Raw genomic sequence first — 19,447 nt, forward strand, 5'->3', positions numbered from 1 at the left:
CTGCCAAGTGTCTCCATCAGTGCCCATCACCCATTCACCCCAATCCCCCGCCCACCTCCCTTTCCACTACCCCTTGTTCAGTTCCCAGAGTTAGGTGTCTCTCATGTTCTGTCACCCTCACTGATATTTTAACTCATTTTCTCTCCTTTCCCCTTTATTCCCTTTCACTAATTTGTATATTCCCCAAATGAATGAAACCATATAATGTTTGTCCTTCTCTGATTGACTTATTTCACTCAGCATAATACCCTCCAGGTCCATCCATGTTGAAGCAAATGGTGGGTATTCGTCATTTCTAATGGCTGAGTAATATTCCATTGTATACATATACCACAGCTTCTTATTCCATTCATCTTTTGATGGACACCAAGGCTCCTTCCACAGTTTGGCTATTGTGGACATTGCTGCTATAAACATCGGGGTGCAGGTGTTCCAGCATTTCATTGCATCTGTATCTTTGGGGTAAATCCCCAGCAGTGCAATTGCTGGGTCATAGGATAGCTCTATTTTTAACTCTTTGAGGAACCTCCACACAGTTTTCCAGAGGCGAATATCTAGATTATAAAAAACTTTTTTTTTATAAAGAACTTTTAAACTCAACAGCAAAGAAACAAACAATCCAATCATGAAATGGGGTATGTTTTGGTAGTAAAACTGCAAGTTTCTTTTTTTTTTTTCTTTTTTTTTTTTTATTTTTTTTTTTTTATTTTTTTTTTTTTGTTTTTTTTTTTTTTTGGGTAGTTTTTTTTTTGTTTGTTTTTTTTTGTTTTTTTTTTTTGTTTTTTTTTGCAATTTCTTTTAGCAGCAAATGTGACCAGAACCTGACCCAAATAAGTTTCAGCTGAAAAGAAATTTTCTGGATCATGTAACTAGGAAGAATGGAGGAGGTCACAGAATCAAAGAAAGCAAGCAAAGGAATGGAGTGTTAGGGAAAGCTAGAGATGCCATCTTCCAGATCTTTCTCTATCGCTTGTCTATCTATCTCTGACTTCATCTCTCTTCTTACACACCTGCACTGTCTTTGCATTCTCCTCTCTATCTCCCACATATGTATGTTCATTACGCACAACCTCTAACATTCTAGGTATGAAGAAACATGTCTCTTCAATAAATGGTTCTGGGAAAATTGGACATCCACATCAGAAGAATGAAACTGGACCACTCTCTTTAACCATACACAAAGATAAACTCAAAATGGATGAGAGATCTAAATGTGAGACAAGATTCCATCAAAATCCTAGAGGAGAACACAGGCAACACCCTTTTGAACTTGGCCACAGTAACTTCTTGCAAGATACATCCCGAAGGCAAAAGAAACAAAAGCAAAAATGAACTATTGGGACTTCATCAAGATAAGAAGCTTTTGCACAGCAAAGGATACAGTCAACAAAACTAAAAGACAACCTACAGAATGGGATAAGATATTTTGCAAATGACATATCAGATAAAGGGCTAATATCTAAGATCTATAAAAAACTTTTTTTTTATAAAGAACTTTTTAAACTCAACAGCAAAGAAACAAACAATCCAATCATGAAATGGGCAAAAGACATGAAGAGAAATCTCACAGAGGAAGACATGGACATGGCAACAAGCACATGACAAAATGCTCTGCATCACTTGCCATCAGGGAAATACAAATCAAAACCACAATGAGATACCACCTCACACCAGTGAGAATGGGGAAAATTAACAAGGCAGGAAACAACAAATGTTGGAGAGGATGCGGAGAAAAGGGAACCCTCTTACACTGTTGGTGGGAATGTGAACTGGTGCAGCCACTCTGGAAAACTGTGTGGAGGTTCCTCAAAGAGTTAAAAATAGACCTGCCCTACGACCCAGCAATTGCACTGTTGGGGATTTACCCCAAAGATTCAGATGCAATGAAACGTCGGGACCACCTGCACCCCGATGTTTCTATCAGCAATGGCCACAATAGCCAAACTGTGGAAGGAGCCTCGGTGTCCATCGAAAGATGAATGGATAAAGAAGATGCGAATGGAATATTAGTCAGCCATTAGAAACGACAAATACCCACCATTTGCTTCAACGTGGATGGAACTGGAGGGTATTATGCTGAGTGAAATAAGTCAATCGGAGAAGGACAAACAGTGTATGTTCTCATTCATTTGGGGAATATCTTCTCTCATTCTGTAGGTTGTTTTTTCATTTTGTTGACTGTTTCTTTGCTGTGCAGAAGCTTTTATCTTAAATCTCAAGAATTCATTTTTGCTTTTGTTTCCCTTGCCTTCATAGATGTATCTTGCAAGAAGTTGCTGTGGCCAAGTTCAAAAAGGGTGTTGCCATAGATCAATGGAACAGAATAGAGAACCCAGAAGTGGACCCTGAAATGTATGGTCATCTAATATTCGATAAAGGAGGAAAGACTATCCATTGGAAGAAAGACAGTCTCTTCAATAAATGGTTCTGGGAAATTTGGGACATCTCCACATGCAGAAGAATGAAACTGGACCACTCTCTTTAACCATACACAAAGATAAACTCAAAATGGATGAGAGATCTAAATGTGAGACAAGATTCCATCAAAATCCTAGAGGAGAACACAGGCAACACCCTTTTGAACTTGGCCACAGTAACTCCCAGTGCATCCCGTCAAGTGCCCCCCTCAGTGCCCATCACCCATTCACCCCCACCTCCCACCCTCCTCCCCTTCCACCACCCCTAGTTCATTTCACAATTATGACTCATGTACTTTTCTGTATGTAGGTAACACCTGAATAAAAAATTTGTTAAAAAAAATAACTAGGTCCATCCATGTTGTTGCAAATGGCAAGGTCTTATTCTTTTTATGGCTGGATAATATTATGACATGCATATAACACTGTATGTTAATTATACTTCAATTGGAAAATTTTTAAAAAGAACCAGGCTACCTGATTTGAGAACTTAAGCCCTAAAGCAGTATGCTGTCAAGATAGCAAGTGACTCTCACTTCTTCAACAAACAAAATGTGAGGAATACTTTAGAGGGAAATCTTCATAGATTAAAATAAATTTAGGATGCAGTGAAAAGCCGAGACACCTGCACCCCAATGTTTATAGAAGCAATGTCCACAATAGTCACATGGTGGAAGGAGCCTTGGTGTCCATCGAAAGGTGAATGGATAAAGAAGATGCGAATGGAATATTAGTCAGCCATTAGAAACTAATACTCACCATTTGCTTTGGTGTGGATGGAACTGGAGGGTATCATACTGAGTGAAGTAAGTCCATCGGAAGACAATCATTATATGGTTTGACTCATATGAGGAGTATAAAAAATAGTGAAAGATATTATAAGGGAAAGGAGAGAAAACGAGTGGGAAAAATCAGAGAGGGTGACAAAATATGAGAAACTCCTAACTCTGGGAAATGAACAAGGGGTAGTGGAAGGGGTGGTGGGTGGGGGGATGGGGTGACTGGGTGACAGGCATTGAGTGGGGCACTTGATGGGATGAGCACTGGGTGTTATACTATATGTTGGCAAATTGAACTCCAATAAAAAATATACATATAAAAAATAAATAGATTTAGGAGACAAATATGCCAAATGCAATAGCTGGGTTTTATTAGAAGATCTATTCAAGAAACTGACATTTGAGAAATTTGAATGCTGCCTGCACATTGGCTGATGCCCCCTATATTGGGGAGAGCCATTGGTTTACTTGTTCCATCAACTCAAATGCTAATCTTTTCTTGAAACACCCCACAGACACACTCAGAAATAATAGGGTTTTAAATTTTTTATTATTTATTATTTTTTATTTGTTGAGAAATGACTTACTTATTAGTGTTGAGACAAGCACATCTCCCTGGACTTCTTTTTTTTTTTTTTTTAAACAGCACATTTAATTTTTTTTAATTTTTATTTATTTATGATAGTTACACAGACAGACAGAAAGACAGAGACACAGGCAGAAGGAGAAGCAGGCTCCATGCACTGGGAGCCCAAACGTGGGATTCGATCCCGGGTCTCCAGGATCGCGCCCTGGGCCAAAGGCAGGCGCCAAACTGCTGCGCCACCCAGGGATCCCCTCCCTGGACTTCTTAACATAGTTTGGATGTAACTTGATTTATAAATTAATCTCCACAGTAAAGAGGCATCTTTTAAAGGTGCAAGGCTCTCAAGCTTGGGTGAATGTAAAAATTACCTAGAAGTTTATCACAAATACAGATTTCTGGAACCCATTCTACAGAAATACACACTTAATATGCAAACCAGATCAGTCTGAAGATCTTGCAGGTTTGAGAATTGTTATCTGAAAGATATTAAAACCACTTAGCCTGTCTGAATGAAGTTTGTTTTTTTTTATATTTTTAAAATTTAAATTCAATTTGCCTTTATTCCCTCTCTAATTTTCCCCACTCAGTTTCTCTCATTTCCCTTATAATCCCTTTCACTATTTCTTATATTCCATGTATGAGTGAAACCATATGATGATTGTCCTTCTCCAATTGACTTATTTCACTCAACATAATACCCTCCAGTTCCATCCACGTTGAAGCAAATGGTGGGTATTTGTCTTTTCTGATGGCTGAGTAATAGTCCATTGTATATATATGACCACATCTTCCTTACCCATTCATCTGTCAAAGGACATGTGGCTCCTCCCACAGTTTGGCTATTGGGACATTGCTGCTATAAACATTGGGGTGCAGGTGTCCTGTCGTTTCACTACATCTGTATCTTTGGGGGTAAATACCCAGTAGTGTAATTAATGGGTCTAGGGTAGCTCTATTTTTAACTTTTTTAAAAAAAAGTTTTAAAAAGATTTTATTTATTTATTCATGAGAGACACAGAGGGAGAAAGAGAGGCAGAGACACCGAGAGAGGGAGAAGCAGGCTCCACGCAGGGAGCCCAATGTGGGACTTGATCCTGGGACTCCAGAATCATGCCCTGTGCCAAAGGCAGGCACTAAACCACTGAGCCACCCAGGGACCCCTATTTTTAACTTCTTTTGAGGAACCTCCACAGTTTTCCAGAGTAGTGTATCATTTTGCGTTCCCACCAACAGTGCAAGAGGGTTCCCCTTTCTCCACATCCTCACCAACATTTGTTGTTTCCTGTCTTATTAATTTTAGCCATTCTCACTGGTGTGAGGTGGTATCTCATTTTGGTTTTGATTTGTATTTCCCTGATGGCAAGTGATGCAGAGCATTTTTTCATGTGCCCTTTGGCCATGTGTATGTCTTCTTTGGAGAAATGTCTGTTCATGTCTTTTGCCCATTTCATGATTGGATTTTTTTGTTTCTTGGGTGTTGAGTTTGAGAAGTTCTTTATGGATCTTGGATACTAGCCCTTTATCTGATTTGTCATTTGGGAATATCTTCTCTCATTCTGTAGGTTGTTTTTTCATTTTGTTGACTGTTTCTTTGCTGTGCAGAAGCTTTTATCTTAAATCTCAAGAATTCATTTTTGCTTTTGTTTCCCTTGCCTTCATAGATGTATCTTGCAAGAAGTTGCTGTGGCCAAGTTCAAAAAGGGTGTTGCCATAGATCAATGGAACAGAATAGAGAACCCAGAAGTGGACCCTGAAATGTATGGTCATCTAATATTCGATAAAGGAGGAAAGACTATCCATTGGAAGAAAGACAGTCTCTTCAATAAATGGTTCTGGGAAAATTGGACATCCACATGCAGAAGAATGAAACTGGACCACTCTCTTTAACCATACACAAAGATAAACTCAAAATGGATGAGAGATCTAAATGTGAGACAAGATTCCATCAAAATCCTAGAGGAGAACACAGGCAACACCCTTTTTGAACTTGGCCACAGTAACTTCTTGCAAGATACATCCACGAAGGCAAAAGAAACAAAAGCAAAAATGAACTATTGGGACTTCATCAAGATAAGAAGCTTTTGCACAGCAAAGGATACAGTCAACAAAACTAAAAGACAACCTACAGAATGGGAGAAGATATTTGCAAATGACATATCAGATAAAGGGCTAGTTTCCAAAATCTATAAAGAACTTATTAAACTCAACACCAAAGAAACAAACAATCCAATCATGAAATGGGCAAAAGACATGAAGAGAAATCTCACAGAGGAAGACATGGACATGGCCAACAAGCACATGACAAAATGCTCTGCATCACTTGCCATCAGGGAAATACAAATCAAAACCACAATGAGATACCACCTCACACCAGTGAGAATGGGGAAAATTAACAAGGCAGGAAACAACAAATGTTGGAGAGGATGCGGAGAAAAGGGAACCCTCTTACACTGTTGGTGGGAATGTGAACTGGTGCAGCCACTCTGGAAAACTGTGTGGAGGTTCCTCAAAGAGTTAAAAATAGACCTGCCCTACGACCCAGCAATTGCACTGTTGGGGATTTACCCCAAAGATTCAGATGCAATGAAACGTCGGGACACCTGCACCCCGATGTTTCTATCAGCAATGGCCACAATAGCCAAACTGTGGAAGGAGCCTCGGTGTCCATCGAAAGATGAATGGATAAAGAAGATGTGGTTTATGTATACAATGGAATATTACTCAGCCATTAGAAACGACAAATACCCACCATTTGCTTCAACGTGGATGGAACTGGAGGGTATTATGCTGAGTGAAATAAGTCAATCGGAGAAGGACAAACAGTGTATGTTCTCATTCATTTGGGGAATATGAATAATAGTGAAAGGGAATATAAAGGAAGGGAAAAGAAATGTTGGGAAATATCAGGAAGGGAGACAGAACATAAAGACTCCTAACTCGGGGAAGCGAACTAGGGGTGGTGGAAGGGGAGGAGGGCGGGTGTTGGAGGGGAATGGGTGACGGGCACTGAGGTGGACACTTGATGGGATGAGCACTGGGTGTTGTTCTGTATGTTGGTAAATTAACACCAATAAAAATTAATTTAAAAAAAAACAAAAAGGGTGTTGCCTGTTTTCTCCTCTAGGATTTTGATTTTTGTCTCACATTTAGATCTTTCATCCATTTTGAGTTTATCTTTGTGTACGGTGTAAGAGAATGGTCCAGTTTCATTATTCTGCACGTGGCTGTCCAATTTTCCCAACACCATTTATTGAAGAGACTATCCTTTTTCCAGTGGATATTCTTTCCTCTTTGTTGAATATTAGTTGACTGTAGAGTTGAGGGTTCATTTCTGGGTTCTCTATTATGTTCCACTGATCTATGTGTCTGTTTTTGTGCCAGTACCATACTGTCTTGATGATCACAGCTTTTAATATAGCTTGAAATCTGGAATGTTAATGATTTTATTTAAGTATTTGAGAGACAGAGAGAACACACATATGTAGGGGAAGGGGCAGAGGGAGAGGGAGAAGGAGGCTCCCCGCTGAGCGGGAGCCTAACTCGGGGCTTGATCCCAGGACTCCAGGATCATGACTTGAGCTGAAGGCAGATGCTTAACTGACTGAGCCCCCCAGGTGACTTATAAATAACATTTAACCAAGTATCTGGATACCCTATGGCCCAGTCAAGCTGATGCATAAAATTAACTGAAGTCCATATATTATTCAGATTTGATGAGTTTTGGCCTAATATCCTCTTTCTACAAAATCCCTGAGAAGAGTGATTTTGCAGTGGAGAAACCCAAGGACATCACCTGATCAACAGTCATGTCATGTCCTAAATCATGCAGATAGGACGTGCCATTGACATGGTCTGATGAAATGATATGTAACCTTTGTGGTCTCCTTTCCAAATCCCATAGCCCTATCCTATGATTAGGAAAACATCAAATTCCATTAGAGGATATTCTACAATAGATACTAACAGCCCTTGTCAAAATGGTCAAAGTCACCAAAGACAAATCTTGAGACACTGTCAAAGGCAAGAAGAGCCTAAGGAGACATGGAGAGTCCATGTAACGTGGTATCTTCGGGTTTCTCCACTGTGAAATAACTTTTCTCAGGAATTTTGTAGACTGTCCTTTCACTGGGATTTGTCTGATGTTTTTCATTTTTTAAAAATTTTTTTATTTATTTATGATAGTCACACACAGAGAGAGAGAGAGAGAGAGAGAGAGAGAGAGGCAGAGACATAGGCAGAGGGAGAAGCAGGCTCCAGGCACCGGGGGCCCAACGTGGGATTTGATCCCGGGTCTCCAGGATCGGGCCCTGGGCCAAAGGCAGGTGCCAAACCGCTGCGCCACCCAGGGATCCCTGATGTTTTTCTTATGATTAGACTGGGATTATGTGTTTTGAGGGAGGAACACCATAGGAGAAAACACCATTTTTGTCACATCACCAAGTATTTCTGTCTGCAGTTCCATTTCTCCAGAAGGAGATATGCCCTTGTACAAATGGAGAGCCCATGTAGGGGTGATTTGGTCTTCCCCAGAAGAAGGAGCACTTCTGATGCAGGGGCCATGTCTGGATCAACTGTAGATCTCCAGTGTGCAGCCTGGGATGTTCAGGAAAGCACCCAGTGAATGTTTGAAAAGGGAAGAACAAAGAGCGAGACTCTGAAGCAGGTTCACAGAGTTTATTGTCATCACTCCAGTCGGAGCAAATTGATGGAGCTTCTACTATGTCAGGCAAGGTTTTACCAGCTGGAGATACAGCAGTGAGCAAGCTGGACAAAAATCCCTGGGTCTTATGTTCTGGTGCAGGTAGATGAGTTACAAGCCAGCAAATGAAGGTTTCTCAATGTCTGCACAATTGACATTTGGGGCTGTGGGGACAGTCTCGTGCACTGCAGGATGTGGAGCAGCATCCCTGACCTCTACCCACTAACACCAGCACCCCCCTTTCCAGCTGTGCAACCAAAGGTGTCTCCAGACATTGCCAAGGGTTTCCTGGGGAGCAAAGTCACCCTTCGTTGGGAACTGCTGCAGTAAAGAAACATGTAAGATCATTTCAGCGACTCAGCAGGTTCCCACTGAGTTGTGCTGCATGCTTAACACTGCCCTTGGCCCTGAAAACACAAAGAGGACATCTGATGGCCAAAGCTCTGTCCTCATGCATGTGCCCATTTAACAATAAGAAGTGATTTCTCATAGAACAGAAACACACATGGCTCAGCAGTGGCTGCACTAGGGCTGCACCAAAAAAATCTTTTCCTCACTTGCAACTCTGGGATATGTTTTCTCAGTATGAAGACAAAGCCACTGCCCCTTGGAGAGAAGTGTCTGCCAGATCCTCAGTTGCTTCACTAATGAGTTTAACAAGTAAAAAAGTTTCTTCACAATTCCCAGGCCACTCTCTGCATGTCAGTTCCTAACGAGCTCAGAGACCCTGGTCTCCTGTGGCCACCAGAAGCCACTCAGGTCAATTACTCCAGTCTCATCTGGCTCCTCCTGCTGCAGACTCCAGCCCTGCAAAACCAGGGGGCGGGGGAGAACCTCTCTCAGGCTCATGCTGTCATGAACATGGTAGCAAAGTTCTCATCCTTGGGGAACTTTCAGGAGTTTCAGTGTAATGAGGATTTTCATAGCTGTGAAAGAATGCGTTGTTCTGTGGCACTAAATTGATTGGGGGCTGGTGCAATTCCCAACTTGTGTTAGCAGGTGAAAGCAGTCTCACTGGACACCGGGATCTGCAGATAGAGCCGTTAGGTGGAATCAGGTCGCTGCATCTGTGCATTCTTCACCAAGTTATTTTGCCTCTTTAGTGTAGACACTGAATATAGTGTAGACACTGAATATATATACTTGAATAGCCCAAGTAGCAATGCTGAAGAATGCAGTAGCATGCTGACAACTGCAGCCAGGACCTCCTCCAGACCCCCAGCTGCCTGTCTCCCTCTCCTGCTGTTTCTTCACTTGAACGTCTAACATACATTTCACAATGAACATAGTAAAGTAGAACCATGACTTGGTGTCCCCAAATCAGCTCTTTCTACAATTTTCCCCAGCCCAGTAAATGGCATCCACTATCCACCCAGGTACTCAGGCTAAAAACCCAAAACTCACCCCTGACACTGAAACAGGATGGTCATATAGTTATGGAGTCGTGTAGCCAGGTTCAAATCCTGGCTTCCCACTTACTCGCTCTGTGGCTTTGGACATAATTTCTCTGTCTCAGTTTCCTTATCTGTAAAATGGAAATTTTTAGGACTTGCCTCATAGCATTATTGTGAGGACCAACGGGTGTGTGTGCAATTAAATATGTATAATATCATATAAATGACAGTGCATTGCATACAGTGAGCATGTGTTTGCTATTATTATTATAATACTATTATGTCATATTACATTGTCATTTTATATTATTACATGATTATATTATGTATCATTTTCTATTATATTACTATTATTTCCCCCACAGCCCATATGCAACCACTGGCAAGAATTTTCAACTCTTCACATTTTGAACTTTCAATTTTCTTTTTGTTTTTTTTTAAAGATTTTATTTTATTTTTTTCATGAGAGACACACAGATAGAGGCATAGAAAGAGGCAGAAGCAGGCTCCCAGGAGAGAGCCTGATGTGGGACTCAGTCGAGGACCCCGGGATCACACCCTGAGCAAAAGGCACATGGTCAACCCCTGATCATGGTCAACCACCCTGGTGTCTCTCCCCAACCCTCGCTCTGCTTTATTTTTCTTCATATACCAACCACCACTTGAAACCTGAAAATATATTCGTTTACTTACTGTTTGACTCCCAGCTAGAATATAATACCCATGATTTCAGAGATCTTGGATCTCTGGTTTACAGTGATCCTTAAAGAAGTGTCTTAGAGGTATCGAAAAAAGCAGTTGTTGAATGAGTCAACGACATAAAAATAAAATGAAGAAATGATAAACTGTTACGTGTTGAATTGTGTCCCCTGCCCCAAAACTCATATGTTGAAACCGTAGCCACCTACGACCTCAGAATGAGACCTGGTTTGGAAACAGGGTCCTTGCACAGGTAATAGTTAAGATGAGGTCATCCTGAATTAGAAGTCCCGTAATCTGATATTAATGGTGCCCTTGTACAAATGGGCAATTTGTGAGCAGACACGTATGTGTAGAGACACAGGGACAAGATGGTCATCTGCAAGCCAAGGAGAGGGGCCCCAAACAGATCCTTCAGAGCCCTCAGAAGCAACCAACCTGCTGACACCTTGACCTTAGACTTCCAGTTTCCAGAGCTTTGAGACAATAAACGTTTATTGTTGAAGCCACTGTTTGTGGTGCTTGTTATGGTAGTTCTAGAACACTAAGTAGGACCTTTTTTTAAAAATCAAACATCTAATTGAATATACATGAGGTTTTTACAAATTTACAAGAGATCAAAATGTCAACAAAGCATGGGCAAAGGTGAACATAAAATTTGCAAGAGAAATGCAAATGGCCAAGGAATACTACATATGTTATTGAGTGGAACATACCAAAATAAGTGTGCAGTAAAAAGGAGGCAGCTCAATGCAACTGGGATCCCTAACTGGATCTTGAGAGAGAAGAGGGAAATGAGCAAGAAAACTGGAGAAATGTAATAAAGTCGCTAAAATTCACACTTCAGTTACTAATAATAAATGGATATTAATCTCTTTGTTTTGACAGACATGTATGGTTGTGTAAGTTGAGGTATTAGGGGAATTTGTGAAGAGGTTGTATGGAAACTGTGCTGTTTTTGTAACAGTTCTGTAAATGTAAAATGATTAAAGTATAGGAAATTTAAAAATACATTTTTAAAGGATTCAGTAATAATGTATCATGGTGAAGAATCTAGGCCTCTGGAGCTAGACAACTTGGATTAATGTCATGGTCCTTGTCACTTACTAGCTGTGTGGCCTGGGACAAATTTCCTAGTCTCTAGGAGCCTTCATATACTCATCTGTAAAATAAGGGCTAATAATAGGACTCATAGGGTTGTTGTGAGGATTTAACACAGATGAAGAACACAGAATACCATCTGAAAATCAGTAAGCAGTAGATAAATGCTTGCTAGCATTTTTATTTTTGCTGAGGTTATTGACAAATATAAAAACATTGACAATGACCATCAGTAAACGGGAACTCATGTGCACTGCTGGTGGGGAAGAAGTGGGTGCTGTTTTTTGAAGGGAAGAGTGATCATTTTAATTCATATTTTCACAGCTTTATTGATACATAATTTACATACCATGAACTTCACCCATTTAAATTGTAGAGCTAAACGGTTTTTCTTATATTTTCACAGAGTTGTGCAAACCATCAATGTAATCTAATTTTTTAAGTGTACAGTTTGGGAGGGGTTAGTATTTTCACAAACATTTACAACCATCACCGCACACTCACATATATGTGTACACATGCACATTCTAAGGATAATATACATTGGAATTGTTTCCATTGTGTTTCCAGCCACTGCAACCAAAATATCTAAAAACATTATCTAAATTGTGTTTGGGAACACAGACATACACATTTCCCTGTGTATACCCCTGAGAGTGCACTTTCTGCCTCATAGAGTATGAGCATCTTCAGATCACCACAGCTTGGAACTCTTTAACTATTATTCCAGCCCAGCTTAAATGCCATCCCTACCTTGTGTTTTGAATGTAGCTTATTTGTTTTACAGAACCCTTAAGACATTTTTTTTTTCTGTTTTATACAATGTTTGCTCACACCTGAATACATATATACCTCTTTCTTTCCTTGTCATTTCTTGCTCCAGCTCAGACTTCCCATATTCTGTCTGAGGTACGTCTCTAGAGTTTCCTTCAGTCTACTGGTGGTGGATTCTCAATCCTTTCATATAAAAATATTTTTACTTTTCCCTCATCCTTGAACATTCTAGTTTTTTTCTGGTATATGCCTTTCAACACAATAAAGGCATCATCCACAGACCTTTACTTCCATTTTGGTTGGTATGGGTCAATCTAACTGCCATTCCTTTGAAGGTGACCTTTTTTTCTCTGGCTGATTTTAAGATGATCTCTTTAACTTTGGTTTTTCTGGAGTCCATGGTGTTTCTGGGTGTTGATTTCTTTTTATTGATCATGCTTGGGGATCTGCTGAACTTATAGAATGTGTATTTTTTTTAAAGATTTATTTATTTATTCTTATTTATGATAAATAAATAAAGACAGAGAGAGAGAGAGAGAGAGAGGCAGAGACACAGGAGGAGGGAGAAGCAAGCTCCATGCCGGGAGCCCGGCGCGGAACTCGATCCCAGGACTCCACGATGGCGCCCTGGGCCAAAGGCAGGCGCCAAACCGCTAAGCCACTCAGGGATTCCCCCTGAATATGTATTTTGATATCTTTCATCAGTTCTGGGAGATTCTCAGCCATTTTTCCTTCAAATATTGCCGTAGCTCCTGCACAAGGGCGGAGGGGAGGGAAGGCATTCTCTCTGAACCCAGTCAAGTTCACTGTAAAATTAACTATCACAACCCCATTCTGTCTCTTTTCTCTTGGGATTTTAATTGATTGCATATTGGAACTTCTCAGTAAAAATTTCATACCTATTAGTCTCTCTTTTGGGTTTTTTCATCTTTTTTTTTTTTGTCTCTCTGTACTGAATTATGGATAATTTCTGCTAATATCCCATCTAGCTCATAATTCTTCTGGCTGTGTCCCATCAGCTTTTAAATAAATCTATTTTGTTTGTATCTCCAGTTCTGTGATTTTTTTTTATTGGTGTTCAAGTTACCAACATACAGAATAACACTCAGTGCTCATCCCGTCAAGTGCCCCCCTCAGTGCCCATCACCCATTCACCCCCACCCCCCCCTCCCCTTCCAACACCCCTAGTTTGTTTCCCAGAGTTAGGAGTCTTTATGTTCTGTCTCCCTTTCTGATATTTCCCACACGTTTCTTCTCCCTTCCCTTATATTCCCTTTCACTATGATTTATATTCCCCAAATGAATGAGAACATACACTGTTTGTCCTTCTCCGATTGACTTACTTCACTCAGTATAACACCCTCCAGTTCAATCCACGTTGAAGCAAATGGTGGGTATTTGTCGTTTCTAATGGCTGAGTAATATTCCATTGTATACACAAACCACATCTTCTTTATATTCTCTCTGATTCTTTTTCAAACCATCTGTCACTTTTTTTTCACTTTCCTGAACTTTATTAAAGAAAAAAGCAATGATGGTAAATCTTGAGAACATAGTCAATTTTCTAGGATTCTTCCCTTGAAAGTGTGACATTTGATTTCCAAACACATGCCAGAGTGTACATGATTCCCAATTGAACTAAGTAGGTGAGAAGCTGAAATCCTAAAACGTTCATCTTCCAACTTTACCCAGTCTGTGGTCTGTCTTTGGATCAGCAATAATTGCCTGAACAGCTACTATGGATTCATTAATTTTTGTCTGTAGCTCTCTGAGCTCTTCTATATGCAGCATTTGCAGAATTTGAGCAGCTTCATCAAGAACGGCATCTCCTGTGTCAAAACCAAAAATGTGTTTATCTAATGCAACAGGCTAACCCTCTTTGGTTTGCTTTGGCAACTGCATCTTGTGTCAGGTGCTCCTGTACCAAAATGCGAATTGCCTTAAGCATTACCAGGTAATCATCACAATGCCGAATCTGAAGAAGGTTAGCCAAAGCCATTATACCAGCCTTAAAATCAGGATTATTTACATTCAAATTGATCAACCCCTCAATGCAGCATTTTTAGCTGCATTGTCAGCATTCTTTGTATTATCAGGTACCAAGTCCTTGTATTTTTCAGCATTATCTCCATATTCAAGTCTAACAGCTAAACCAAGAAGCCAGTCAATTGCTTCTTGTTGATCTGAATCTTGAAAGGACAGTTAATATCTCTGAGATACTTTTCAAAGAACTTGGGCCAGTCACTGCTGTGGATGTTTCTTAAATTACCTCTGTTTTCAATCTTGTAGTGTCTGATTTTCTGGTCTTCAAGCCAAACAATAAGGTTTCTAAATTCTGTTTCATCTTTGCGGTTGAAGCCAGTTCGGTTGTAGTAGTCGAGGGCCATCAGCTTGGGTCAGAACATGGTCCCCCCATCTTGCTCTGGTCCCCCCAGGCTTCGGCCAGGAGAGAAGAGGCGAGGAGGTGTGGACGGTGCAGGATGCGGCGAAAAAGCCACCTGTCACTTTTTATAGATTCCTATTTCCTACAGATATCTCCAACTTACATTTCTTTAAATATGGCAAACATAGTTGTATAATCTGTAACTGACAGTTCCAGTGTCTGGAGTTTCCCCAAGTCTGCTTCTACTGTGTGTTGTTTCTCCTGCTTCTTGCATGTTTTATCTTCTTTCCTTGGGTGCCTGGTTATCTTCTACTTTTTATCAGATATTGTCCTCAAAAAATAATTTAGGGGTTTTCCTCAAGGCACAAGACAAGCATGTCTTCCACTAGAGAAGTTTTGCTTTGCTCTAATAGATGCCATGGTAGGCAAAATTCTAAGATGGATCTGAAAAACTCACACCTGTGTATAATCCGCCCCCCAAGTGAGCCTAGGTGAGAAGAGTGAATATGAGGAGATACCATTCCTTTAATTATATCATGTGACAAATGAGATTATGCAAATTTAATTAAGATCTTTAATCAGTTGGCTTTGAGTTAATCAAAAGGGAGATTACATTGGGTGGGCCTGGATTAAACAGGTGAAATCCTTAAACAAGATGGATTCTTCTGATGGCTGCAAAGAACAAAGAAACAAAAGAACATGTTGCGTATGTAGACTGGTGACTTCTGAGGGCCACAGTCCTACAAATGCAAAGAACCAGATTCTCCATGCAAGCTAAAAAAGCATGAAGACTCAGATTTAGATGTGACTCATTCTCCTCATATGGTTTACATGCATGATGTTGCAAAGTTCTGCTGAGCTTAGAAAACCCAAAATTGGAGCTAAATTTAAAGGCTCCAGAAAATAAGGCAACAAGAAGCCACCTGTGGTGCTTGATGGTCTGCAGAAATTAGGTTTAGAGGTATTTACAGATTTTTAAAGTTGTTGATATTTTGGAAGTGTGTATTATAGCTTTTAAAACACATTATCAAGAATTTACAAAGAATGAGAGACCTAATTCTAGATAATGCCCTGAACTTCATCCTGTAATTCACTTTAAATCTACAAAACATTTATTTTTCAACAGAAAGTGGCCACATGTTAAAGACAAAATATAAAGGCAATTGCTGTTGCTGTTGAATACATTTACTCATGTGTATATGAGACCAGGAAAAGAATTTCATATTTCAGCATTTAGTTAGTGAGGATCCCTAGCTAAGCATCTTTCAAAAATTTCTGCATAGGGATTCCTGGGTGGCTCAGTGGTTTCGCGCCTGCCTTTGGCCCAGGGCGTGATCCTGGAGTCCCAGGATCGAGTACCGCGTCAGACTCCTGGCAGGAAGCCTGCTTCTCCCTCTGCCTGTGTCTCTGCCTCTCTCTCTCTTTATGTCTATCATGAATAAATAAAATAAATCTTAAAAAAATAAAACTATGCACTTTACCCATGCCCATGCCACTAACGTCATCCAGCACACTATCATCTCTGTCAGGACTCCTGCAACAGCCTCCTCCCTGATCTCCCTGCCTTCGCTCTGACCTTCCCAAGGTCACCCTCCACCCAGAAGCCATAGGTTCCTGTGAAAGTATAAATCAGACCATGCCATCCCCTCCTGCAGCCCTTCACTGCTCTGTTCACTGCCTCCGGCCTGCTTCCCTGCACCATCCCCTGCATCTTCTCCCACATCAATCTTCTGCCTCAAGGCCTTTGCAGTTGCTCTTTCCTCAGTCTGGAATATCCTTCCCTACACTAGGGCCTTGCTGCTGCTGCACCTTTGAGACGCACTTCATATGTCATCTTTTTGAAGATGAACAGACCTTTCCAAGCCACCTCTCCCAGCAGCATCGCCTTTCCCTTCTCATTGCTTTCTGGTCCCTTATCATTTCTGGAGCATTACTCTCTCACTTCTGAGACAGGGAGTGTCAGCTTTGCAGTGCTCCTTCCTACCTCTGAGACCAGGGGAGTTTAACCTGGAGATGATAGAACCCCAGTGCCACAGGGAGGTATGTCTGCGGGCCAGTCTCTGGAGGACAACTCCCAGAGTGCTCTGGCCAGGGTGCTGGGAGCCCTTCCGCTTCCAGCTGGGCTCTAGCTCTAGCGAGGCTACAACCTCAGGGGTGTGGAGCCTACCGGCTCTGCGCGTGCATGCATGGTGCGCACAGCGGGTGAGCGAGAGTAGGTGTCTGCGTATCCTTTCCTAGGTGTGATTTGTGACCCGTGATTCAGTGTGAGTGTGCGGATGACCAGGGCCTGTAGTGTCCAGTGTGTGTATGATGGAGCTAAGTCCATGTGCTGGGAGACATGTCTGCATGTCCTGTGCAGGTCCACCTGGAGGAGCAGCGGGTGCCCTGTGAGTGGAGGGCAGGGCAGGGTGTCTACACCCCGGTGTGGATGGAGTGTGCGTGGTCCCATGCAGGTGCACCTGGGGGAGCGGCAGGTGCCCTGTGAATGGAGGATGGGGAAACACGTCTACACCCTGGTGTGGATGGAGTGTGCGTGTTCCTGTGTAGATGCACCGGTGCCCTGTGAATAGATTGCGGGGCAGTGTGTGTGCATGTGTAAGTGCAGAACATTGTCTAGGGAGATTTGTCGTCACAGTTCGGATGGGATTTCATGAGTGTTTGAAATTGTCTCTCAGGATGTATGTGTGTATGATTTTGTCTGTGGGTGTCCACTGCCTGCATGAGGCTGAGTGTGCCTGCTGAGTGTTGATAGGGCTTGGTTGTGTGTAAATTTGTACTTGCACCCAGTCTGTGTGACTGAATGCAGATCTATATGTAGTGAGGGTAGATTGTAGTGTGTCATTTAATGGTTTTGTTTGTGTGATTGAGTGGGATTTTTGTGTCTGTGATTGAATGGGCGGCTTTTGTGTGATGGGAAACGTGGTACTGAGTGACTTTTGTGACTCTGCGATGAAGTTTGGTTTATGTCTGTGATTTTGTGTGGGATGGGCTTACGTGGTGGGCGATTTTGTGTGGTTGTTGTGATATGTGTACTGTGCAATCCTGATGTCCTTGTGGGAAGGGCTACTAGGCACCTGCCTGAGGAAGTGAACAGTGTGTGTGTGTGTGTGTGTGTGTGTGTGTTTGTGTTGGTGCACAAGTATGACAAGTGTATCTAAATCAGGTGGTCACACTGTAGTGAGTCTGTGTGGCTGTGTGCTTGTCTGAAGGTGTTGTCCCTCGTGTATGAGATTTCAAGGGGATGCCTGCGAAGTTTTGTTTGTGGATGGTGTGTGTGTGTGTGTGTGTGTGTGTGTGTGTGTGTGTGTGACGGAACTTATATTCTAGGGAAGAACAGCAATAAAACAATGCCAGTCACTGACGAATGCTCTGCAGGAAATACTAGAGGGCAGTAGGACAGGGTGACCTAGGGTGACCCACCCCACCCTCCACTCAGTTTAGGCAGTTAGAAACACCCTCCTGAGGACGGAGTCTAGGCTCAGCCTAGTAGATGAGGGCCACCGCTGGCTGACACAAGTTACAGGCCTGACCTGACCCCAAGAGGTGGGAGGGGCACCACACAAGGTGACAGGTTGCTGCAGAGATACAGGGCCAAGGGTATAGCTCCAGGGAGCATGAAGAACGGGACAGTAACATGATCTCCCACATCAGCTAGCTCAGGTTATGCTCACCACGTCCTGCAGGTAGATCCTATTCTAATCCCCACTTCACAAATATGTCCAAGGTCATAGAGCAAGTGGGTCACAGGTAGGATTCGAACCCAGGCACCTTGGTTCCAGCGTCGGAGCTCTCAGCTTGGATCAGGCTGCAGGAAACAGTGGCCACCTACCCCCTCCTCCTACCCCATGAGGGGTGCGGTCATTCCAGGTGCCTGAGGAAGGGGCTGGTACGATGGCCCAGCTGGGCCTCCTCTCTCACTGTCCTTTCTTTCTCACCCAGCTTGGGTCTCAGACCTCCAGCAGGAGAGGTTCTCTAGAGAGGAGGCCATGGTTCCTACACTTGTCTCCACTTGTCTCTGGGTTCTAAAAGACAAGATGTCGCTCCTGGTTTCGAACAGAGCCATCTCCCAGCTGGTAGTGGTGATGGCGGGTGTACTTCACGGTTAGCAGATACCTGTGGGCCCCCTGAGTGCTGGCTACCCTACAGGCACTGGGGTGTAATCCTAGTGGTCCCTGCTCATGTGGAGACCAGGAATGACATTGGGGATGCTTAACAAACATGCCAGCCTGGCCATTCAGGGGTGGTGAGGACTGCAGGAGATGTATGAACGCAGTGAGCAGGCTCAAGCAGCAGGCTCGGAGGGCAGCAGCCCTGGGCCAGTGCTCCTTGGCAGCTGTCCGCTGGGCTGAGTAGGGGCGCCCCCTTGGGACGGGGATTTCCAGTTTGCCTCCCCTTTGGTCCTTGGCAACCGCATCCTGCGTGGGTTGTCCACCGAGAATGACTTCCATCCGAAAAGGGAGCAGTGGAAGCAAGATGAAGGAGGGCCATGCATTTCAGAGGAAAGTGGAAGCATTTGGGCAGCGCACCTCATTCATTCCCACTACCTGGCCTGCCCCACAGAGGTGGGGAGCCTGGTCCTACTGTGTCACAGTGCGAAAGACAGCCCATCTGAACA

General features: G+C 42.4%; 1 protein-coding gene and 1 pseudogene across 1 annotated transcript in view; one reads left to right on the forward strand and one right to left on the reverse strand.

The window, feature by feature from the left end:
• ZNF71 (zinc finger protein 71) overlaps positions 1 to 19,447 on the forward strand; it is a 192,131-nt gene that overhangs the window by 169,141 nt on the left and 3,543 nt on the right. The window lies entirely within an intron of this gene.
• LOC121484469 lies at positions 14,121 to 14,854 on the reverse strand (annotated as a pseudogene).

Source organism: Vulpes lagopus, chromosome 2 (genome assembly GCF_018345385.1).
Source record: "Vulpes lagopus strain Blue_001 chromosome 2, ASM1834538v1, whole genome shotgun sequence".
Lineage (NCBI taxonomy): Eukaryota > Metazoa > Chordata > Mammalia > Carnivora > Canidae > Vulpes > Vulpes lagopus.